The sequence below is a fragment of the Arachis duranensis genome, chromosome 4 (assembly GCF_000817695.3).
Source record: "Arachis duranensis cultivar V14167 chromosome 4, aradu.V14167.gnm2.J7QH, whole genome shotgun sequence".
NCBI lineage: Eukaryota > Viridiplantae > Streptophyta > Magnoliopsida > Fabales > Fabaceae > Arachis > Arachis duranensis.
In genome coordinates this window covers 83,817,954-83,844,344 of record NC_029775.3, presented here as the reverse complement: position 1 = coordinate 83,844,344, position 26,391 = coordinate 83,817,954, and positions in this window count along the sequence as shown.

Here is a 26,391-nt window from a genome sequence, read left to right as displayed (position 1 = left end):
CTATCTATTGATGCTCAAAGCCTTGGATCCTTTTTACCCTTGCCTTTTGGTTTTAAGGGCTATTGGCTTTTTCTGCTTGCTTTTTCTTTTTCTTTCTTTTTTTCGCCACTTTTTTTTCGCAAGCTTTGCTCTTCACTTCTTTTTCTTGCTTCAAGAATCAATTTTATGATTTTTTAGATCATCAATAACATTTCTCTTGTTCATCATTCTTTCAAGAGCCAAGAATTTTAACATTCATAAACAACAAGATAAAAAATATGCACAGTTCAAGCATTCATTCAGAGAACAAAAAGTATTGTCACCACATTAATATAATTAAACTAATTTCAAGGATGAATTCGAAACTCATGTACTTCTTGTTCTTTTGTATTAAAAATATTTTTCATTTAAAAAAGGTGAAGGATTCATGGAAATATTCATAGCTTTAAGACATAGACACTACATACTAATGATCATGAAGTAGAGACACAAAACATAAACAAACATATAGCAAAAAAAATTGAAAAACAGAGAATTAAGAACAAGGAAGTTAAGGAATGAGTCCACCTTAGTGATGGTAGCGCCTTCTCCTTGAAGGACCAATGGTGTTCTTGAGCTCCACTATGTCTCTTCCTTGCCTTTGTTGCTCCTCCCTCATAACTCTTTGATCTTCTCTAATCTCATTGAGAATGATGGAGTGTTCTTGGTGTTCCACCCTTAATTGGTTCATGTCATGACTCAATCCTTCTAGAGAATTGTTGAGTTGTTCCCAATAGTTGTTTGGAGGAAAATGCATCCCTTGAGACATCTCAGGGATTTCTCGATGATGAGCTTCCTCATGCGTCTCTTGAGATCCATGAATGGGCTCTCTTGTTTGCTCCATCCTCTTCTTAGTGATGGGCTTGTCCTCTTCAATGAGAATGTCTCCTTCTATGACAACTCCAGCTAAGTAGCATAGATGGCAAATGAGATGAGGAAAAGCTAGCCTTGCCAAGGTGGAGGGCTTTTCGGCTACATTGTAGAGTTCTAGAGAGATGACTTCATGAACTTCTACTTCCTCTCTAATCATGATGCTATGGATCATGATGGCCCGATCCACAGTTACTTCGGATCGGTTGCTAGTGGAGATGATGGAGCGTTGGATGAACTCCAACCATCCTCTAGCCACAGCCTTAAGGTCCAGTCTTCTCAATTGAACTGGCTTGCCTTTTGAGTCTCTTTTCCATTGAGCTCCTTCCACACATATGTCCATGAGGACTTGGTCTAACCTTTGATCAAAGTTGACCCTTCTAGTATAGGGGCGTGCGTCTTCTTGCATCATAGGCAAGTTGAAAGCCAACCTTACGTTCTTCGGACTAAAATCTAGGCATTTCCCCCGAACCATTGTAAGCCAATTCTTTGGGTTTGGGTTCATGCTTTGATCATGGATCCTAGTGATCCATGCGTTTGCATAGAACTCTTGAACCATTAAGATTCTAACTTGTTGAATGGGGTTAGTAAGAACTTCCCAACCTCTTCTTTGGATCTCATGTCGGATCTCCGGATACTCATTTTTCTTGAGCATGAAAGGGACCTCAGGGATCACCTTCTTCTTGGCCACAACTTCATAGAAGTAGTTTTGATGGGCTTTTGAGATGAATATTTCCATCTCCCATGACTCGGATGTGGAAGCTTTTGTCTTCCCTTTCCTCTTTCTAAAGGTTTCTCCGGGCTTAGGTGCCACCAATGGTTATGGAAAAACAAAAAAGTTATGCTTTTACCACACCAAACGTAGAATGTTTCTCACCCTCAAGCAAAAGAAGAAAGAATAAATGAAGAAGAAAAAGATATGGAGGAGAGTGAGAGAGATGTGTATTCGGCCAAGGGGGAGAAGAGAGGGTTGTGTTGTGTGAAAATGAAGAATGATGGAGGAGTTTATATAGTGGAGGGAGAGGGGTTAGGGTTCGGTCATTTAGGGTGGGTTTGGGTGGGAAAGAGATTTTAAATTTGAAGGTAGGTGGGGTTTATGGGGAAGAGTGGACGAATGTGAGTGGTGAAGAGGTGATGGGGAAGAGTGATTGAGGTGATTGGTGAATGATGTTTGGGGAATAGTGTCATGAAAAGGTGTGAGAGAGAGAGAGAGGGAAGGTAGGTGGGGATCCTGTGGGGTCCACAGATCCTGAGGTGTCAAGGATTTCTCATCCCTGCACCCTTTAGGCGTGTAAAACGCCCTCTGTATGTAATCCTGGCGTTTAACGCCAGACTGCAGCATGCTTCTGGCGTTAAACGCCACTTCCATGCTTGTCTTAGGCGTTCAACGCCAATCTACAGCATGTTTCTGGCATTGAACGCCACTTCCATGCTTGTTTCTGGAGTTTAACGCCAGCTTTCCTCAGGGTGCATTCCTGGCATTTAAACGCCAGACTGCTACTTATTTCTGGCGTTAAACGCCAGCTTCATGCTCTGTTCTGGCGTTGAACGCCAGCCAGTTGATTTAGCCTCTTAGGCCTGTATTTTATTTCCTTGGGCCATCCTATCCATTGATGCTCAAAGCCTTGGATCCTTTTTACCCTTGCCTTTTGGTTTTAAGGGCTGTTGGCTTTTTCTGCTTGCTTTTTCTTTTTCTTTCTTTTTTTTGCCACTTTTTTTTCACAACTTTGTTCTTCACTGCTTTTTCTTGCTTCAAGAATCAATTTTATGATTTTTCAGATCATCAATAACATTTTTCTTGTTCATCATTCTTTCAAGAGCCAACAATTTTAACATTCATAAACAACAAGATCAAAAATATGCACAGTTCAAGCATTCATTCAGAGAACAAAAAGTATTGTCACCACATCAATATAATTAAACTAATTTCAAGGATGAATTCGAAACTCATGTACTTCTTGTTCTTTTGTATTAAAAATATTTTTCATTTAAGAAAGGTGAAGGATTCATTTTGGGGCCCACTTTGGTGTGTGCTTGGGCTGAGCTTGAGCTTTACACGTGCATAGACTTCTCTTGGGGTTAAACGCCAAGTTGTAATGTCTGTTTGGCGTTTAACTCTGGTTTGTGACATGTTTCTGGCATTTTACTCCAGAATGCAGCATGGAACTGACGTTAAACGCCAGTTTGCGTCATCTAAACTTGAATAAAGTATAAACTATTATATACTGCTGAAAAGTCCTGGATGTCTACTTTCCGACGCAGTTAAAAGCGTGCCATTTGGAGTTTTATAGCTCCAGAAAATATAATTTGAGTGTAGGGAGGTCAGAATCCAACAGCATCAGCAGTCCTTTGTCAGCCTCCTATAAGATTTTTGCTCAGGTCCCTCAATTTCAGCTAGAAAATACCTGAAATCATAGAAAAACACACAAACTCATAGTAAAGTCCAGAAATGTGAATTTTGCATAAAAACTAATAAAAACATCCCTCAAAGAAGCTATATCCTACTAAAAACTCCCTAAAAACAATGCCAAAAAGCGTATAAATTATCCGCTCATCAGACGTGATATACTTCTTTAAGGTGCCTTTTGCGAGATGATTTGGAGATTCCTCCTCCTGTAAATCCCCCATGTATCATGTGGACATGTCTCTCCGGGGTGCGAGATAGTCGTTTAGTTCGTCTGACCTCTTCATCCCTTATTCTTTTTCTAGGCTCATCTGTCTTGCTGGCTAGGTACCTATCTAGTCTCCCCTCTCTTACCAATTTTTCTATGATGTTCTTCAAGTCGAAGCACTCGTTAGTGGGATGTCCATAGATTCGGTGGTATTCACAGTATTCCGTCCGATTTCCACCTCCTTTTTTGCTTTTAAGTGGGCGAGGTGGTGGGATCTTTTCAGTGTGGCATACTTCTCGGTATACTTCCACAAGAGACACCCGTAGAGGGGTGTAGTTGTGGTATTTTTTAATCTTCTCTCCATGCTGATCTTCTTTTTTTGGACTCTTTATCCTTATTTCGGGAGGAGTAAAAGGATCCGGTTTTTGAGGTCTCTCCTAGTCGAGAGTTTTTCTCCATGTTGATGTACTTTTCTGCTCGTTCTTGCACTTCATTCAGAGATGTGGGATGTTTCTTTGATACGGAGTGACTAAAAGATCCCTCTCGTAGGCCATTGATGAGACCCATAATGGCTGCTTCAGTTGGCAGACTTTGTATGTCCAAGCATGCTTTGTTAAATCTTTCCATGTAGTTGCGAAGGCTTTCCCGATCTCCTTGCTTGATCCCTAATAGGCTTGGGGCATGCTTGGTTTTGTCCTTCTGGATGGAGAATCTGACAAGAAACTTTTTGGCCAAGTCGTCAAAGCTTGTGATGGACCTAGGGGGTAGATTGTTGAACCACTTAATTGCTGTCTTTGTTAAGGTAGTTGGGAAGGCTTTGCACCGAATTGCATCTGAGGCGTCGGTGAGATACATTCTACTTCTGAAATTACTGAGATGATGGCTTGGATCTAATGTGCCGTCGTATGGAGTCATGTCGGGAGCTTTGAAGTATTTTGGGATTTTGGCTTTCATAATCTCTTTGGTGAATGGATCTTGATCTTTGTGGGGGTTATCTTCATGACTGGGTCGGGTAGTCTTGGCTTTTAGATCGGCTTCAAGTTTTAGGAGTTTGTCCTCTAACTCTTTACGCCGCCTAGTTTCTTTCGAAGGTCCTTCTCGGCTTCTCATTAGTGCTCAGCCTCTTTTTTGAGTTGTTTGAGATGATCTTGTTGAGCTTGAAGTGCCTCCAGGATTTGTGTGTTTGGTGAGTTCTTGTCTTTGTTTGGTTGAGACGTTTCCTTTGGTGTGGTGTCCGCGTCTTTCTGTGGTGTTCTATTTTCTAGATCAGAGTTGTGGTCATTGTCAAGGTTGTCTGCCATTATAGTGGGATGACTTCCAGGTTCCCCGGCAACGGTGCCAATATTCCGAGGGTTATCTGAAATTGTAGGTCAATCTTGGACGAGATCTTCTGTACTGGTCGGAGCTGTTGTGTCCGACTTGATGATGGTGATCGGAGCCGCCGCGTCCGACTTTGTTGGACTTGGTGGTGGTGATGATCCTTTGTCACCGGAGGGTTGTGGTACCTGCAAGGGACTCCGATGCTTAAGTTAGCAAGGGTATTAAGCAGATTTTTGGTAGAATCAGAGTATGAGTTATACCTGGGTACTCCAATGTATTTATAATGTTGTAGAGTGACCTTTTCTAGAGATAAGATAGTTATCATATCTTATCTTAGAGTAGAGTTATCTTATCTTTGAGGGAACCGCCCTTATCTTTTTAGGCTTGGGCTGCCTTTAGATTTCGGTTGTGTTCCTCTGTTTGGGTCTTTTTGGGCTTCTGTAGCGGTTTGACCAAGCATTTCGAGAAGAGGTCGGGCAATCCTGGTCTGAACAAGTCGGTCGACTTGTCATTAATCAGCCCAGGTCGTATAGCTTGACCTTGGGCATGAACAGGAATCATGAAAGATTGGTTCTATATAATAAAATTATTTAAATCCTAATTTTTTTTTTGAAAGAGAGAAGCTCAACACATCAAGTGGAGCGAAAAGTAACAAAAGACCCAGCGTAAACCATAAAGGAATCTAGCCAACTCCTAATAACAGTAATGCTTATCCCATTGTCATCTCCGGCATTGCCATCAACAACAAAAAGGATCCCCACCTAACCACTCTTTATAGTTAATGAAGGACATATGAATGATCTCATCAACCCCTTTTCTTTTAGTTTGAAAAATCCTTTCAAATCCTTCTGTTCCTTTCTATCCAGATGTCCAGGTAATCGCACAAAAATCCATCAACCACCTCTTGTGCTCCTCCTTGCTAGCTGATATCTCAGTCCAACTTGTAAAATGTCCCTTCAACGTCCCCGGGCAAGACCATAGCCTTCCAGCAATTGATAACTAAGCACACCAAACCTGCCAAAAAAAATCACAACCAAGGAACAAGTGGTGACCATATTCAATACTCCTATTACAAAACACACATACAATATCTTCCTGGTAGATAACTCCCAACCGACTCAGCCTCTCCTTCGTATTGACCCTACCAGACAAAACAAACCAAACAAACAGTTCAACTCTTGGTGGAACTAAACCTTTCCAGATTGTCCTTGTAAAGTTGTAGCTTGTTATATCCTCCAAAATGTTGTCCCTTTGTTTATCAAATTTCCATACAACTCTATCCTCACTGCCATAATCCAATTTGACCAGCTCTCGCCTCCATTGGAAGTTCCATATCCACTCCGCCCCATCCCAAAACCCGCAATCCCCTATAAAAGATCCTCTTTGGTTTGAGACTGAGAAAAGTCTCAGAAACTGATTTTTCAGAGCACCACAACGCAACCAGACATCCTCCTAAAAAATTATCTAAAAATTTTAAATTACCCTTCTTTTAACCTAAATTTTTCTTGCCCATTATTTTCTTTTCTATCCCCACTACAAATACTACAAACAACATAATTAATTCCATAAAATTGTCAAAGACTAGAAAAGGAAGGAAGGATAGTGTTGGTAAAACTGTGAGGGGCCATCGCCGTCGTCATCGAGCAAGGGAGGAAGAGTACTGAGAGAGGAGGTTGAAACATACAAAGTACGTAAGAGAGAACAAAAAACGTGAGGAGAAGAAGCTAAGAAAGGGCTATGTTGTCGCCGCTGAAACTTCTCTCGTTGTCGCTACTGTTAGAACTACCACCGAGGAGGAATTTGTCGTTGTCGGAGTAGATAGATAGAGAGAGAGAGAGAAGAGAGAGAGAGAGAGAGAGTTAGTTAGTTAGTTAGTTAGTTAGTTAGTTAGTTAGTTAGTTAGTTCGAGTTAGCCAGAGAGAGGAGGGATGCGATGGAAGAGGAGCCGTTAATGCCACACCTAATGTCACCATCGAGGAAGCTCGCCGTTGGAGGCACTGTCCTTGTTGTCATTGGGCCGCTCCATCCCCGTTCTTTGTCGCTACTGCTGCTGGAGGCCACTCCCAATATCACTACCATTGTCGCCTAGGAGGAGCAATACAAAAGAAATGCTAAATACCATCGGAAAAACGAAAAAAATCCGACAGTAAGTTATTTACCGACAATTTACCGTCGGAAGGAATCTGATGGTATTAACCTCGCAGGTAACGAGTTACTGTCAGATTTATTTGTCGGATTCCGTGACGGATTACCAGCTCGAAAAACCATTTGCTTACCAATGATAGTGTTGGCGCCACAATATCCTGTTTCCCGCAATATTACAGTTGGATTATGCCCTTGATAAATTTGACGACAATTCCTTTTTTTAATTTGATGCATTTTTTTAATTTTTTCCTTTTTAAATTTATTTTTCACACAATTATTGGTCAAATTATAAATAATAGAAACCAATTATGTAATATTAAATATCATATGTTCAAATAAATTAAAAGTCAAATAGATCAAATATAATAAAATAATAACAAAAATCCCTAATCACTAAAGATCTTGGTAGTCCTCATCGTCGTTGTCATTATTCCCATGGTAATGCTGAGGCAGTGGAGAAGGCAGTGATGTCTGTGTCCCATCAGCAGCACCGCTACCACTGGCATGCATCAGAGCTTGGTACACCGCCATCTGTTGTTCCATCCACTGAAGCCACTCCAGCGGCTCCCTCCAATCCATCCTGAGCTCATTCATGTCTATAATGCGTGTGAGGATCTCCTGATACCTCACTCGAGTCTTGTTTAGCTCTTGAGCCTGTTCATGAAGGCTCCAAGTGAGCTCCTACACCTGCAGCCTCAAATCAATGCCTTCCTCGGGATCGATGGCTCGACTGGTGGCAGAGGCGGACGATGGACTCAATGTGGAGGTGTAGAGGCTGCTGGCAAAGAACGATCCCGGCCTGTATACGCAGTTCTTGTACGGTGCAGCTGTGGTATGGCGCCAAACTGCATCGGGATCGACAACTGAAGTAGTAGAGCCACTGCTGTCCTCCACACTTTACTGAGAGTGATGAGTTTCGGCCTCCAATCTCTGTGTGTAGAACTCCTATGTAACACACGTTATTATGATTAGGACGACAACTATATAATTAATTGAAAATTTTATATCACAAGATGTTTACTCACATAATGATCCACAGACTGATAATTAGCAAATCTCGCCTTATTCTCCTTCAAAGTATGGTGTACTTGAAGATCTCCGCTGTAACATCCTATCACACTTAGCCTCATCCTATAATCATAAGGCAAATGCGATAAAGCATCACAACAGTTCTAAGGCTCATACAGTACACACACACACACACACACACACACAATCAAGAAATAATCAAACTATAAGTCCGATGAAGGAATAGAAGGTCAAAGACGTATAAAATAGAGATACAAAACGTGAAGCGTTTACACACGATAACTAAGGCGCTCAGCACAAAAAGAAACAAAATATATACAATCTTACAAAAGCTCCAAGATATACAAGGTAATAAATAGAGTAAACAAGTTTATATATACAATATCCAAAAGGGAACTAGCCACAGCCGGCGGAGTTTAGGCCAACTAGTTTTCCAAGATACATTAGAGTTTTTCATATTAAAATAGTTAACATCCTATCTCTCAAAATTTTCAAAATAATAGCCTGTAAAGCATATACATAAAAAGGAGAGAGATAACTATAACAATAAAACAAAAGTGAAATATAGAGCCATCCTCCGCTCTGTCACCATATTCGCAAAACTCACCGAGGTGGGTTGCGACCTGCATCTGAAGAAAATAACAATATATGGTATGAGAACCAGGGGTTCTTAGTATGGTAACAGTGCCCAATAAATAAGATATAAGGTTCCAGGAAGCCAAAGGCCATCCTAGAACTTCCCAAAATATAACATTTCAAACTTATAATACATCTTATTCATACACAAATGGGTTATCTAACTTAAGAGATTTCTATTCTAACAATTACCATTGTCCCACAACCTTCACTAACATATCCTCCTTGCAATCTCATAGCCACCGCCTACCGAACCTCCTCAAACCCAGAAGGAAACATAATAAATGCAAACAAGTAAAATACAAGAAGAGGTAATATACAACGAGTAATTCAATTAGCAATTAGGCATGTTATTCATTTAGCCATAATGAAATTAATCAAAGCAAACAAACACATAGAAAATGCATTTGATAAATGTCTGTCCTAATGGTCATGATATCATTTGTTGGTTCAACTGCCAACCTGACACATCCACTCAGAATGTCGTCTTTCTGCCACGCCCCTGGAATATAGTGTCCGTCCCACTTTTATACACCCTTGGGATATAGTGCCCAGCTCACTTTTAAGCCCCTACACCGGTGCCACAACCTCAACAAGCGGGATCTAACCTCCATCCTTGCCAGTGCATCGTGACTTACCAATCATAATATATTAATATACGTTATTTAATTCCAGTTATCACTGTTCATATTCATCGAATTCCTCAACCTCAAGCCTTAATAATTTCTTATTCACATCCATTTTCACAATTCATCACTAATATAACACCTTGCCAATCTGATCTGGATATTCCATCCACAATACGTTACAAACCTTAGTCACCATCTCTAAAAATCAAAACAAAAGTGTCCCTTTTAAATTTACTTAGTACATTATCACTCGTCCCAAAATCTAAACACTAGTTAGGGGATCTTAAATAAGTGTTGCGGAGGTTTAGAGACAGTGCCGCGTACACGAGAATACTAGATAGAGCCAGATGCTCGCATCGCGTGACACCTCTGCATATGCATGAATGTTGGTTTTCAGAAAAGCTGTTATGCTGTAGAAAATTCATTTTTTCGATCAAACTTCAAATGCGCATTACTTTTTTGTTAAAAATCATTTTTCAGTCGTTCTTCAAACGTCATAAACTACACAGAACCAATTTTTATTTGAAACCAGTTTCATAAAGTTTAAGGATCCAAAAACCAAGTTATGACCCGTTGAAGTTTGCTAAAAATAGATTTTTACCAAAATTTACTAAATTCCTCAATTTTCCAAACCTCTCTTTCAACTTCAAACATCCAAACTATACCAATCTCAACCTTTCAACACCTAACAATTTAACCTTTCAGTTCACCAATCCATTCAATCCAAGTATAATCACTCATTCAAAAATATTTCAATTTACAAATTCAAAATCCAACAATGTTTCACCAAAATTGGTTACCAGACACACATCCCCATCAATCATCATCACAAACAATAATTATCATTTATTCCAATCCATCATACTTACCTAGACTTATCCGGTCACGGCCTCCGACCCAAATTTTACCAATACTCATCATCACAATCATTACACATCAATTTCATTCACATGCTCATATTAATAGTCACACATATTCCATCAACCAATTCAAACCTATTTTAAGGCAATTAGCCTAAGTTTCACATAACATTACATATTACTTAAAGAAAATCGAAACTATACCTTGACAGATTTCTCCCAAGCTTCTAATTAAGCTATCAAACCAAATTAAAAAGTTCCAGCCACCAAATCTCAATTCCAAGCAATCCAATTCACCAATTCAACTCCAGACAACATGAATTTAAAGCTAGCTTCATACAGTTATGCAAAATTAATGCAAGGGTTTAACAATGTCAATAAACCACAAGGGTTTAAAATTCCTTACCTTACCCAATAATATTTGGAGTAAAACTCAATAATCACCCAAGCTAGATAACACCTAAACAACCAAAACCCTGAAAATCTCAATCTAACAAAGCCAAAACTTGAATTTGTAAAAGAACTAAAAACAGGAGCATGGGATTCGAGTTTCTTACCATTTTGTTTAGCTAGAATTGAAGAGCTTGGTAAGACAAATGCGTGGTCACAAACGGTGCGGCGATCAGAGCTCTGAATCAAAAGTTAGGAAGAAGAAGATGAATAGTGAAAGAGGGTTTTCTCTTCTCTCTCTCTCTCTCTCTGGTGATGAAATGAGGCTGAGTTGCCTCATAATTGAACATATATATTATGGGCTTGAGCCTGAATGAGTTTTTGCTCATTTTGGCCCAAGCTCGAGCCAAAACCTTTAAAATAAGTGCCCAGTTTCTATTCTAAATATTTTTACCTTCCCAAATTTATAAAATTCAATTTCTTAAATTTATTCACCCATTAATTTAATTTTTCTCACTCACCATGCTGGACGATTTAAGCTGGTACGTGCTCTTTTGCGATTACAGATTTTTATGCTACATTTTATTCTCTCGATTAAATTTTCTAATTTAATATTTTTACCACTTCCAACCTATTCCGAACAATTAAATTATCTTTTTATTTTATTTTAACTAAATAGCTAATTAATTTTTTAGTTCTTACATCTTCCCTACCTAACTAGAAATTTTTTTCTCAAAATTTAGAATTTACCTGAGAATAACTCGGGATAGTCCTTTCACATCACTGATCTAACTCCCAAGTATGCTCCTCTAGTACGGCTCTACTCCAAACTATTTTTACCAATAGAACTTTTTTTTTGCACAATTTCTTCACACTAGTATCATCAATTCTCGCTGGCATGACTTGAAAATTTAGATTCTCTTTTAGCTGAACAATTCGAGCTCTAACACATGGAATACGTCATTTAGGTTAGAAAGATATGGTGGTAAGGGCACTTGACAAGCTACTGGCTCGATTCTTCTCAATTCTTCAAACGGCCTAATGACCTCGGATTCAACTTTCTTATCTTAATAGCTCCTTGATCCCGGTTGTTGGAGTGACTTTCAAGAATATATGATTTCCTTCTTCAAACTCTAAAGGTTTCCTTTTTTTATCTGTATAACTCCTCTGTCGGCGTTGCACAGTTAGAATCTTAGCTCAAATTCGCTTGATCTATTTAGTGGTTTCTGATACTAACTCTGGACCCAAAACACTTGATTCACCTGCTCCATACCAGCACAGTGGAGACTGGTACTTTCTACCATACAAATCCTCATACAGAGCCATCCCAATGCTCACATGAAAATTGTTTTAATACACAAACTCCACCAATGGCATATAACGGTCCCAACTTTTCGATTGATCCAACACACATACCCTTAGCATATCCTCCAACATTTTCGATAGACCATTAGTTTGTGGATGATACGTCGTATTGAGACATAGTCTTGTGTCGAAAGTTTTTTGAAAAGCTCCCCAAAATCTTGACGTGAATCAGTAATTTGGATCCGCTACTATAGTCGTTGGCACACCGTGCAACCTCACTATCTCCTTGATGTACAGTCTCGCCAATTTTTCCAATGAATAGTTGACTCAGATAGGCAAAAAGTGAGTGGACTTGGTCAATCGATCTATGATCACCCAAACCACATCAAATCTTTCCCGAGTTCTTGGGAAACCCGTTACGAAATCCATAGCAACACCATCTCACTTCCATTGGGGAACCTCAAGGGATTGTAGCATTTTCGAGCGGTCTCTATTGCTCTATCTTTACCTTCTGACACGTCAGCCGTCAGGCACTTAGACACACTACTACATCACCTTTCATCCAAGCCACCAAAACATCTTCTTTAAATCATGGTACATCTTTGTGGTTCTAGGATGAATAGAAAATCCACTATTATGGCCTCTACCAATAACCCTTGTCTTAAACTTCCAATATTTGGCACACAAATTCTCCCCTTATATCTCTATATACCTTCTCCATCTTTGGTGACCTCTCCTTACCTTTCTTTTCCAATCAGTTGTAATATTCTCTGAAGCTCTTGTTCGTCCTACTGAGCCCTCTAAATTTTGGCTTTAAATGTACTCGAGATGTGTAACTAATTTAGAAAAGCCTTCCCGTCTACTTCTCCAATACATAACTTAAGTTTCGCAAACTCGTTCACCAGTTCCTCTTGTTTAATTCTCATCCAAGCAACCATCAACGACTTCCTGCTCAAGGCATCTGCTACAACATTAGCCTTCCCTCCTACAGTAATTCCATCAATCTCCTTTGGCGCATCTTGAGTTCTTTCTGATCAAAGATGTACTTGAGACTCTTGTGATAAGAAAAGACTCTAAACTTCACTCCGTACAAATAGTGCCTCCAAATCTGCAATGCAAATACAACCACTACCAATTCCAACTCATGAGTCAGATAGTTTCTCTCATGCGGTCTTAGCTGACGTGAAGCATAAGCTACCACATTTCTGTGTTGCATCAACACACAACCTAAGCCTTCAAACAGATCGTGTGGTTCGAGTAAGATTAAGACTGGCACTAAAGTTAATTTCTCCTTCAAAGTTTGGAAACTTTCCTCGCATTCTAACGTCTATACAAACGATGCAGCTTTCCGAGTTAGCTTTGTCATTGACAACCCGATTTGTGAAAACCCGTGAATGAATCTTTGATAGTATCTGGCTACTCCTAAGAAACTCCTAATCTTCATCACTGACGTCGGACTTTCTCCTTCCATCATTGTCTCAATCTTCGAAGGATCCATTACTATTCCTCTTTTACTCAGAACATAGCCTAAGAACTTTATCTCCTCCGTCCAAAACTCACACTTTGACAACTTTACATAAAGCTTCCTCTCCTTCAGAATTTGCAACACTATCATCAGATGCTCCTCATGCTCTTTCATCATCTTTAAATAAACCAAGATATCATCTATGAACATCACCACAAACTTATCCAAAATAGGACGACATAAGTCTATGAACACAGCAGGTGTATTCGTCAACCTAAAGGACATCACCACGTATTCATAGTGACCATAGCATGTTCTGAAAGTAGTTTTTGGAATATCCTCCTCCTTCACTCATATCTGGTGATAACCTGACCTCAAATTTATCTTAGAGAACACTCTAGCTTCTTGCAACTATGGAATTCAAATTATAAAATCATTTTGCTAGGTAGACAACGAAGATTGTGAACAATGTGAACAATGGGTTGCACTCTCGACCCACAGAAGGAGAAAAAAACACAGTCCATTGCAATTACCCTCCCAAAAACTCTACTTTCACCTTTTACACTTTAACCATTTACCTTTTAACCCTTTTACTGTCGCATACCCCCTCCCTAAACCCTCATTGCACTGTTAATCCCTCTCTCAGTAGCCAACCTCAGTGCCACTGAACTTCTTCTCTATTAAGCCGTCGATATAAAAATAACCATTCACATACCTAGTAAAATGAACACTAGCAAATTTCATTATATCTACTTAAATCTAATCCAAATTAAAAAACATCTATTTTAAAATGAAAAAAAACCATTCACATCCCTAGTAAGATAAATATCCAGCAAAGTTCATTGTATCTACTTAAATCTAATCCAAAAGATGCTAAAGATCCAAAAGATGCTAAAGATCCTCCGCTTGGTCACCATCACGCAACTCACCAATGTGGGTTACGACCTGCATCTGAAAAATAGCAACAGAATATGGTATGAGAACTGGAGGATCTCAGTATGGTAACAGTGCCCTTTAATGTAAGATATAAGATACCAGGATGCTAGAGGCAATCCTAGAACTTCACATCATCATAATATTCAAACTTATAAAAGAGATAAATAAATCCTTAAACAGGTCATCTAACTTAGGAAATTCTAATCTAACATTTACACCGTTGTCCCACAGCCTTCGCCAGCCTAACCGCCATGCGATCCCATTGCCACCGCCTTCCGAACTTCCTCAACCCAGTAGAAAAACACAAGTAATAGCAATACAAGTAAAACACAAGTATAATCATGTATATCAAGTAATTCAAGAAGCAATTAAGCATGTTATACAATTAGAAAAATAATACAAGTCGGCAAAGCAAGCAAACATATAGAATATGCACATGCTAAATGCCTGTCGTATTTGGCTATGATATCACATTGTCGGTTCAACTGCCAACCTGACACATTTTCATGGGAATGTTGCCTTTCAGTCACGAATAAAAATGGGAACCTTCCCCAGGGATATAGTGCCTGGCCACTTTCCCAGGGATATAGTGCTCGGCTAATTTACTGTTATGCATTTTTACGCAATTTTTCACAGAAAATTACATTTTTCAACTCAGAAAAATCTACTGAGTTCAAATATCATAATTAAATTTCTAATTAATATTCTAAACTTTTGAACCTATTTTAGGCAATTAAATTATTTTAATTAAGCGGTTAATTAATTACGGTTCTTACAGCTTACATTGAAGAAACCCTCCCTACCTCCTCGGTTCAACCTAAAGAAACATCTAATATGACTTCTGGCAAACAGGATCTTCCCTCTTAATTTCGTTTCTTTATATTTTCTGGCCCGATCTGTGGGTCTTGTGAACAATTTTATTTTGTAATAGCTTAGTTTGGATGCTTTTTTAAACACTCTTTGTTGATGGTTTCTGCCCCTTTGAGGGCTTTTTGAAACATTATAGCTTCTGCTACACTTTATTTATAAGTGTTTTTATAATTTTGGCTTTCATGTTGACAAACATTCTGCGAGAGAATCATCCACTTTTAACTTTGTGAATGGTTTTCTAAGATAATCATTCACTTTTAAGTTTGTGAATGGATTTCTAAGTTATTGACCTTTTCCATAACTCGGGTCAAGTGAACTGTTATAAGGTCAAATAACTCTTGGAATTCCTCTTTTAGGAGGCTATGATAATTCTTTTTTCCATTTCAAAAGATTTAATGCCAACCTTTTGAGGTCAGACATTTTTTGTTATTAAGTTACTTTTGTGACTCATTTGGGGCCACCTCTTGTACTGACTTGTTTTGTACGAGTGGTTTCTCGAGTTTTGGCCACAATCTACGTATATGAATTCTTACACTAATTTGGACCTCGTCGCTTTATCTTGCTCACCATCTTAGGTCGAGAAATGATTTTTGCGTTTTATCTTAAATTAGTGTGTGTTAGTAGCATAATCAATGGAATAAATGATGAATTATCATCACTAAAAGAGTAATTTACAAATGATAATTGGTTGCTAAGAGCTTTTCTATTGTAGCTCTTAGCCCTTATTAGGATGCCTCGTTAACATCCCCTTCAGGAAAGAACCTTGTCGGAAAAAAAAAACCATGAAGTCAAAAAAGGAGTACACCAGGGAACAAGGTTTGATTCTAGCTGTAGTATCTCTTCATGTTGCATGCATGCCACAACCGTCAGAGTTCATTTCCCTTGAGGTTGGACACTTTAAAGTAACCTTTTCTTTAAACTTCAATGATCTTATAAGGTCCTTTCTTGTTTGTAGCCAACTTTCCTTCGCTTGACTACTGTACTCCGATGTCATTTCGGATTAGTATGAGGTCGTTTGTGGCAAAACTTTTTCTGATGACTTTCTTGTTGTACCTTAGGGTCATTCTTTGATTCAATGCTTCCTCCCTTATCTGAGCTTGTTCTTGGACTTCTGGAAGGAGATCGAGTTCTTTTCTTTGAGCTCGGACGTTTCCTAATTCATTGTAGAATCTATCCTTGGGCTTTTTTCATTGACCTCTATTGGAATCATGGTTTCTATGCCATAAGCAAGTTAGAAAGGAGATTCTCCAGTTGTTGAGTGTGGAGTTGTCGAATATGCCCATAAGACTTGGAGGAGTTTTTCAACCCATGCACCCTTCGCATCTTGGAATTGGCGCTTGAGACCGGCCAGTATGACTTTATTTGCAACTTTTGCTTATCCATTGACTTGGGTGTGCTCTACGATATAAATTCTGTGATGCTTGCCAGAGGTTCTGCTTTGATCCACTTAGTGAAGTAGTCAATCCCAAATATGAGGTATTTTACCTATCTGGGAGCTTGAGAAAATGGCCAGAGGAGGTGATACTAATAAGCTCTTCTAGTGGAGTCACATGGAAATTAGCATGTTTTTGGTAAGGCTAGCATGTTTTAACAAAGTCGGCTGCTTCCTTTTCCAAGGTCAGCTAGTAGAAGCCTGGTCAAAAGACTTTCTTTCGTTGATGAGTTCGGAACACACTTTAGTAAGGGTGTGGACATTCCTCTTTCATAGAGCACATTGTGGACCAAAGTGTAATTTTGTGCATCCCTTATAAGTCTCCTTGCCTCCTTTTCTTTTTCATGGAGAATATCGAATTTGAGGTATTCAACAATCGGGGTCATCCACCCTAGATTTTGGTTAGTGACTGTCATCCAATTTGTCGAATTCTTTAGTCTAAAGGGTGTGGAGAGTTTCTTGAATTAGACTTCTGTTATTGCCCCCTAACTTGGTGTTAGCCAACTTGGAACGGGCATCAGCTCAGCTATTAAATTTTCGAGTTATATGCCTGGCCTCTTTTTCTTGGATTTAGGCTAATTGTTTTAGTGTTTCTTCCAAGTACTTCTTCTTGTTGAGATCTTTAGCTTGGTAACTCCCATTTACTTGAGAATTTATTTACTTGAGTGGATTTTATTAACTTATTTTGTATTTATTAACTGAAATAGCATGATTTTGTGAATCTCTCCTAATTGTGCTTAATGGTTAAAAACATACTTTTTGTGCTTTAAAATCACTAAATTTAATTCACTTATATTCCATTCAATGCCTTGATGTGTTTGTTGAGGAAATTTAGGCTTAGAAGGCAATGGTGGCATGAAGAAGTGAAGAAAAGCATGCAAAAGGGAAGAATTCATGAAGAAATGAAGTTTAGAGATTCTCATGATCATGCGTACGCATGCCTCATGCGTACACATGTTTTGGAAATTTACCAATTTGTGCGTACGCATCCCTCATGTGTATGCATGACTGTCAGCACATGATTTAACTTAAGTAAACACGTGGGTCGCGATTTCATGGCTTTCTAGGGCTTAATCCAACTCATTTCTGAAGTATATGATGCAATACTCAAGAAGGATCAGGGGGAGCCATTAGTATAGTTTAGGCCATGTTTTAGGTTAGAATTCTACACAGAGAAGCTTTCTCTTCTCTCTATAAATTAGGGTTTTAGATTTAGTTTTCTCCTTAGCTTAGGTTTTAATTCTTGTTTTGATTTAGTATTCTTTACTTTTTGTTGTTCTAGCATCTTAATTTTTGTAGTCTTACTCGCTTTTTCCTTTATTTTGGTACTCTCATTTTTATCAACTCTTGTTGAATTTTGATTTTCTTTAATGCAATTTATATTTTTATGCTTATTGTTGCTCCTTTTAATTGTTGTTTTTGCTTTCTTGCATTTGGTAGTTGTAGGTTTTATTATTCTTGCAATTTTATCATGTTAAATACTTCTATGTTCCAAGTGTTTGTGAAAATGCTTCTCTTAGTTTTAGGGTAGATTTTTACACTCTTGGATAGGAATTGAGTATTTGAGGTGACCTTGAGTCACTAATGTCTTAATTGATTGATAATTTGGAGATTTTAACTAATCTCATTTCCATTAACGAGTAAGACCTATAGATTGAGATTGATTAAGCCCGGTTGATTTATCTCACCATTAGAGGTTGACTAATTGGGTTTGTTCTTGTAATTATCATGTCGTGGTTAGTGACACAAGAGTCATTGATATCCAATATTGATTGGTGATTTAGGGTTGTTAGTTGTTCTTATTTCCATTGACGGGTAAGACCTATGGATATTTTCTCCCGATGTTGGAGATGACGAAAAAGGATTAACTTTAGGTAATCACCATGTTTGTGGTCAATAACTTGGTTAGGAAGCCTTGATTCTCAATCCTTGCCAGGAGTATTTTTTAGCATTTATATCCCTTTAGTTGTTAGCTTTACTTTCTTGTCATTTAATTCTTTGTCTTTTTGTTTTCAAACCCTTTATTCTCATAACCTATAATGCACACACATCACTGCAATTCCTTTGAGAGATGACATGAGATCTAATACTCTCGATTTTTATTGGTTTGCATTTGTGACAAACAAATTAAACTTTGATTAAGGTCATTTGTTGGTTTGGAACTATGCTTGCAAGGAGATTCGAGTTCTATTTATTGAGCAAGTCAGTGTAGTTAACACACATTCTCCATTTCCCATTCTATTTTTTCACGAGTACGACATTGGCCAGCCAGAAAGGGTATTTTACCTCCCTTATAAACCCAGCTTCTAATAGAGGTTGACTTTCCCTTCAACGACTTGCGATCTTTCAAAACTGAGCTTTTTCCATTTTTATTGGAAAGGTCATGAGCCCAGGTAGACGGGGAGCTTATGACTCATGAGGTCGGGGTGTATTCCAAGAATATCAAAGGCCTTCCAAGCGAAGAGGTCAAAATTTTGTTGTAGGAGCTTAACCAAATTTGCTTTCAATTCTTTGTCCATGTTTGCTCCTATGATTTTTGTCTTTCTAGCTTGATCTTCGATTTGAACTTCTTCAGTATTTCCATCAGGTTGTGGCCTCAGTTCTTCTCATGTTCGGACACCACCAAGCTCGATATTATTGACCTCTTCTCCTTTTGTATATCTGCGTAGGTTCAAGCTCTCATTGTAGCATTTTCTTGCTAATTTCTGATATCCTCATACGATGGCTATTTCCTCTGAGTCGGGAATTTCATACAAAGATAAGGGATGGAGACGATCGCAGGAAGTCAGATTAATGTTGCCCAACCTATCAGGGCATTGTAGGCTGACGTTACGTCAACCACAACGTAGTCTATACTTCAAAGTTTTGGATGTTATACTTTTACCAAAGATGGTGTGTAAAGGAATGAAGCCAAGAGGTCGAAGTATACCTTGAGCTCCTTTTCTTCTAACCTTAACTTACCGAAGACAGGTTTAAACAAAATGTCAGCCGACCTCCCTTAGTCCACCAAAGTCCTATGGAGATTCGCATTAGCAAGTATCATTGTTTTCACGATGGGATCATTGTGCCCTGGTGTTATGTTTTGTACATCTACTTTCATGAAGGAAATAGTGGGCAAGTCGGGGGATTCAACCTCCTCCCCGACTTGGTAGATTTCTTTCAAATACCTTTTGCGAGAAGACTTAGTAACGCTGCCTCTTGCAAAACCTCCAGCTATCATGTGTATGTGTCTATAGCAGTTTGTGGTGGCTGATCTCGTCGACCCCTGTCTTCCTCTTCTCTCTCCTTTTTTTCCGGAGCGTACGATATTTCTGATAGGTATCTTTCTAACTGACCTTCTCTGGCCAGTTTTAATATCACATTTTCAAGTTATAACAATCATTGGTGGAATGTCCAAATAGCTTGTGATATTCACAGTATTCTGTCCGACTTCCACCTTTCTTTTTTGATGGGCCAAGAAGATGAAAGTTTTTCGGTATGACAGATTTCTCTGTAGATGTTAATAATGAAAATTCTCAAAAGTGTATGGTTATGATACCTTCGAGGCTTGTCCGAGCTATGCTCATCCCATTTTTTTTGCCTCTTTTTCTTTATCCCGAGCCTGGTAAGGAAGAGTTTGTCTTGGAGCAGGCTCTCTTAGTCAGGCATTTTTTCCATGTTGATGTACTTTTTTGTTTGCTCTTGTACCTCATATAGAAAGATCGGATGTCGCTTTGATATAGATTGAGAGAATAGTCTTTCTTTAAGGCCATTAACTAGCTCCATTATCACCACTTTTGGAGGCAGAGTTTGAATCTCTAAGCAGGTTTTGTTGAATCTTACCATATAAATTCAAAGAGTTTCTCCAACCTCCTGTTTGACCCCCAAGGAGGCTTGGAGCGTGGCTGACTTTGTCTTTCTGCATTGAGAATCGAGTGAGGAACTTTTTTGCAAGATCATCGAAGCAGGTCACAAACCTGGGTGGTACACTATTGAACCATTCCATCGCCACTTTGGTTAATATGGTCGGGAATGCATTGTAACGAGTTGTATCTGACGCGTCAGCCAAATATATCTGACTTTTATAGTTGCTTAAATAGTGTCTCGGGTCTATCATTCCATTACAGAAGTCCATGTCAGGGCTTTTGAAGTTTCTGAAAACCCTAGCCCGTATGATCTCTTCAATAAATGGATCTTTCCTTCTGAAAGGGGTTTCTTCCTGATCTATTCTGACCTCAAAGGTCGGCTTCTAATTTTAAAAGCTTTTCTTCTAATTCTCTTCGTCGTCGTACTTCCCTTCTCAGATCTCTTTCAGCTTCTCTTTGATATTCTATCTCCTGCTCGAGTTGTTCTAGTCAGCCATGATGTCCGTGGATTAGTTCCATGAGTTATGTTGAATGTCGGTTCACTGCATCCTCTATTGGGTATATTTCCGAGTTGATTCTTCTGGGTGGAGGGTTTTGCGAAGTTCCTGCTCCATTAGAATCGTCCATTCTATCCTACCGCATGGATACTACTATGGCATGATCGTCGTTGTGAGATTCTGGCTCAGATTCTGATGCTGTGTCTCCATCTTCGGGATGATCATCCGCCATGATTGGGTGTAGACTTTCAGGTCCTTGGCAACGGCACCAATGTTCTAAGGATTACTTGAAACTGTGTTGCTTTGGACATGAACATGAGGTCCAGACTCCTTTTGGAGTAGTGCCCGACGTCTACCGGTATCGAGATACCGCCATCCTAGTTTCTCGTGAGGAGATGGGGGGTGATACCTACAATGGACTCTGATACTTAAGTTAGCATGGGTTTAAGAAGGCTTTTTAGTAGATTGGGATCGAAGTATACCTGAGGGTGTCAAGGTATTTACAGGTGTAGATGTAGGATTAATAACCACTTTTTAGAGTAGTTCCACCTTTAATGATGGGTAGTCGTTTCTCTCTTATTGGGGAGGTTGTTAAGATCTCCTTTCTAAAAGAGTAGAAGAGATAATAGGAGTTGGTTACTTCTTTAGATAACTTAGTTCGCTGTTCTGACTTCTATGAGGTCGGGTGAGTGTTGAATGGATCATATCTTTTAATTGGACTTTATTCATTTTGGGTCTAACTGTATTTTTTGACCAAAATATGAAAAAGGTTATGATTTAGTTAATAAAAAACAGAAAACAAATAAAAAATTAACATAGGTTATATTGGCTAATTCCAAAAATATTTTTTATTTAATTAAAATTTCACGAATAATTTTGGAGTACAAGACAAATTTTAGGTATTACTTTTAAGTTTTATTAGTCAACTTAGTTATTGAATACAAATGAACTAAGTGATTAAATAAAATTAATTCTAATTAGTTTGGATATTTAAATCTATGACTTGATAATACATACTAAAAAATGTGCATACTTGTAACTTAAATTTAATTTTAGAAATAAATCTTATCGATTTCAATTTTTTGTTTTAATTTGACAAGGTCAAATATTATATTTCACCAATAAAGATTCTAAATAAAATCAAGCGAAGGTATTTGATAGGAGAAAATAATATATTGAGAGACGACCACATTTAATTTTCTCAATTAAAAATAAAATTAAGAGAATTAATCCTCTTATGTTTGCAATAATAATCAGTAGACATATTTAACCCCAGGCCTTTTGTTTAGGTTTCTTTATTTATTATGTATTTGTATGATCTTTTTTCTATATTTTTTAGAAAGGAAAAACTACCATTTGTATCCATGAATTTTGCGAACATTGACAAAAGTACCCATTAAACAAGAAAATTAACGTTGTACCCATGAAAGATGGGTTCCGTGTGACAATAGTACCCAAATCGTGATTTTTCGTTGACTTTTTAATAAAATTCCCAAATTACCCCTTCTATCTTCTTCCCCAAATTCCAAATTTCACAACCCTCATCCTTCGTCTTCCTCCTCTGCTGCTGCCAGCCACCAGGCATGATCTTTTTGGCGCTTGGGAACATTAACAGCAAAAAGCTGTTGTTGGATAGAGGTGAGTTGTTGCTGCCTCTCGCGGCGCTTGAAAGCGGGAACCCAAGTGCTCTTCACATGGGTTTGGCAATCGAAGCCACAGCTCTTGCAGCATGTCCTGCACCGCATGTGAGGGCAATCCTTCTTCGCCTGGTTCCCACAGTCCTAGCAGCTAATCCCACCTGCTCCACTTGCTGCTCCGCTCCCCACGGCCAACGCCGTCACCAGGAAGGCCGATCTCGAGGGTGATTGATCATCGGACACGGTGGTTGGACCCACTCCTAGAGCAGCCGCGAAGCTGTAAAGATCTTGGTGGAAGAGAGGCCTTGCTTGAGGTATGAGGTCGTGTTCCGGTTGGTGATGATGATGATGATGGTTCCACAGCTCCAAGCTACTTCGGTACGAGGAAACGTCTTCATTCTTGTACCAGTAAAAGGTGTCGGAGGGAGGAAACGTCTTCATGCCTGGTGGCTGGCAATAGCAGAAGAGGAAGACGAAGGATGAGGGTTGTGAAATTTGGAATTTGGGAAAGAAGATAGAAGGGATAATTTGGAAATTTTATTAAAAAGTCAACGAAAAATCACGGTTTGGGTACTATTGTCACACAGAACCCATCTTTCATGGGTATAACGTTAATTTTCTTGTTTGATGGGTACTTTTGTTAGCATTCGCAAAATTCATAGTTACAAATGGTAGTTTTTCCAGATATATTATCAAATATCATCCGACTAACCAAAGCCAACTCAACTCATTTGAGTTTAATAAGAGTAATTAATTGGATTGAACGAAAAACATATATTTGAAAGATATGTTAAAAAAGATTAATCATTGCTCAATCTGAAGTAAATATCATCCGGTGCAAGTGCAAAACATTCTTGGTCAAAGGTACACGCAAAATGGAGGGAGAAGATAACATTTGTTGCCATAAAATGAGAAGTCAGAAGCTAAAAGGCCCGCATTGTGCACCTGGATTCCACTCCGTCACCCTCATCACTCCCCACCACACACGGCTTCATCAATTATATTTCTTTTCCAAGTGAAATAAAATCTACAAAATATAAAACCCATTCATGTTTTTCTTTTTCTATAATTGTACTAATAGATAATGAAATCTACCGACCTTGCTAACTTTTTGTTGGGATCAAAGAAGGTTGAGTGGAGTTTACAGTATGGGGACTCCTCATCTTCAATCGAGATTGAAATAAACGATCTTTTATATAAATAAACGATCTTATATATATACACGGAAAATAACGGGGCCAACGCTATATCTTGGCTCAAATAAAAACCTTTAAACTAAAATGAATACCTCTTTGGAACCTTAATCATTTATTCGAAAAATAAAATGTTCTTTAATCATTTTAAAATATTTATCAATTTTTACTTTTCAAAATAATTGATCAAATTGTCCCTGCAGCTGGCTTTTTTTTTTTGAAACCAAAAAAAAAACCAACACAAAAGTGAAGCAAAGGAAAGCAGAAAAACAAAAAACAAAAACCAACATCTATTGTGACTACCTAGTGACTTTTTAGACTAATACTTATCCCATTTGTCATTTTTGGTACTGCCATCAACAACAAATAAATTTTCACATCTCCATTCCTTGTAGTTACATAGTGACATGTTGAAGATTTCTTCGGCACCTAATTCGATATTTTGAAATAATCTCCTGTTTCTTTTCAACCAGACATTCTAAACAACTGCGAAGAAACTTATGAACCACTTCTTGTGCTCCTCCTTCCTCGTTGTAACAGTTGTTCAACTTTAAAAGTATTCCTTTAACGTACCCGAACAGGACCAATGGACCATTGTTTAACAAGACCACATAGCCAAACACATCACATATACCAAGTAAATTTACAGCAAAAAAATAAGTGATGAACATATTCTACATCCTTATTACATAATACAAAGTAATATTCAACTCACATGTCAAGTGCAAATTACACGTAAAAATAATTTTTGAAAATCAAGACTAATAAACCCTTGACAATTTTCAAAAATAGGATTAATAAATTAGTAAGTACACTACAAAAAATGCTGACTATCGTCATTTTATTGGCAAATTTAGTATTCAAAATTATTAACAGATTTTTCGATAGTTGCAATATTAAATTAATCATTTATAAAATATTACCGTCAGATTTATATTTCTATCTCTTAAATCCAACGGTAACTAATGACGTGAAAAAATAATTCATGGACACAAATTTTACCATTAGATTTATAAATGGAAAAATTCGACAGTAACGCAAAAAATAAAGTGCGTCGTTTTCGTCATGACAAACTCATTGCTTTCGAATTTTTTTGACAATAAACCCAACGGTAAAATTCACCCTAAATTAGAATTATGAATCTTGCCCCCGTTATTTCTGCAACATCACCAACCTCTCCTCTCTCTTTCTTTCTTGTTGTCAGCCCCTTTCTTGTCACCATTCACCGCCAGATCACCATTGCCGTCCACATCCCACAACTCCAGCCAACGTCGTCGTTGATGACCACGTCCAACGACTCCAACCAACATCGCTATGAGGAGCATCCACCGAGAGTCGTTTTCTGCACTGGCCACCACATTGTTTTTCCTGCGAGTTGTGTTGCTACCGTCACTTGCCTCCATCAGATGCGATACATCCCTTCTTCATTCTTCCTTTCTTTCTTATTTTTTGTATTTTGATACCAAATTTTGCTAAATCCTAACACTACACTCCTCTATCATTAGTGACCATCACCGTTTTCACCATAGTAGAAAAATCTTCTTTTATTGTGCCGTTACTGTTTTTGAGTAAGTGAGTAATTTTTGTATTTTTTTTTTAGGTTTATGTTTCTTTTATTTATGTAATTTTTATGGTTTTAATTTACAAAATTAAATTTTTTATTCTATGTTTTTTATTATAAAATGATGATATAGTTTAAATTTAGAATAATTAATTTAGAGTAATTAATTTTATAATTAGTTTGGAGTAATTAATTTTGTAACTTTATATGTTATTAAATGTTAATATAAAATTTTTATTTTATTAAGACATATAATTCATAGTTATAGAATTTTAATTCTCATATATAAATTATTTGTTGTAAAATTGTGATATATGATTAATTAATTATGTTTAGAGTAATTAAGATTTAAATTAGATTAGGTCAAACTAGTTAATTAGGTTAGTTAGTTATTTGTGTTAATCTTAAGTTAATTAGGTTAGCTATGTTAACTATGGATATTTAATTTCCGTTTCTGAATGAAATAATTTGTCTCTTTTAGTAGGATACAAGTGTATTAACCCGTGCCATGCACGTGATAAGATTAAAATTATAATTTTAAATTTTATTAAGATTAATTTAAATTATAATAATTTGATTAATAAAAATATAACATGTTATGTATTATTTGTTTTTTCTTAATTTAGTGTTAAATATATTAACTCTAAAATAGTTATTAATTGGTTTTAGTAATCTACTTTTTTCAATAAATCAAATATATATACTCAATGTGACTATAAATAACTTAATAATACTTAAACCCACCAACAAATTTTTATATGTTGTTTTACTGTCAAGTAAGAACATATCAAAATTAACTCAAAATAAATAATAAATTATTAGAAAATTCTAATGCACAAAATTCTCTAATAAACAATAAATAATTTAAATCTACTAAAAAATAACTCAACACTTTTCTTTGATGCCTGCAAAACATATACCTGAAATAATACTATATCAATGTTAGTATACAGTTTTACAATAATCGACCGTATTTACTATACATGACTCCTTCTTAAAAGTTATTCTACACACGTGTGCAGTCGGAAGATAAATTACTGGACTTTATTTTATTTTTCTAAATTATTATAATTATGCATTATTCATTAAATATTAATTGTAATATTGTAATATAATTATTAATAAAGATATTTTTTAAAAT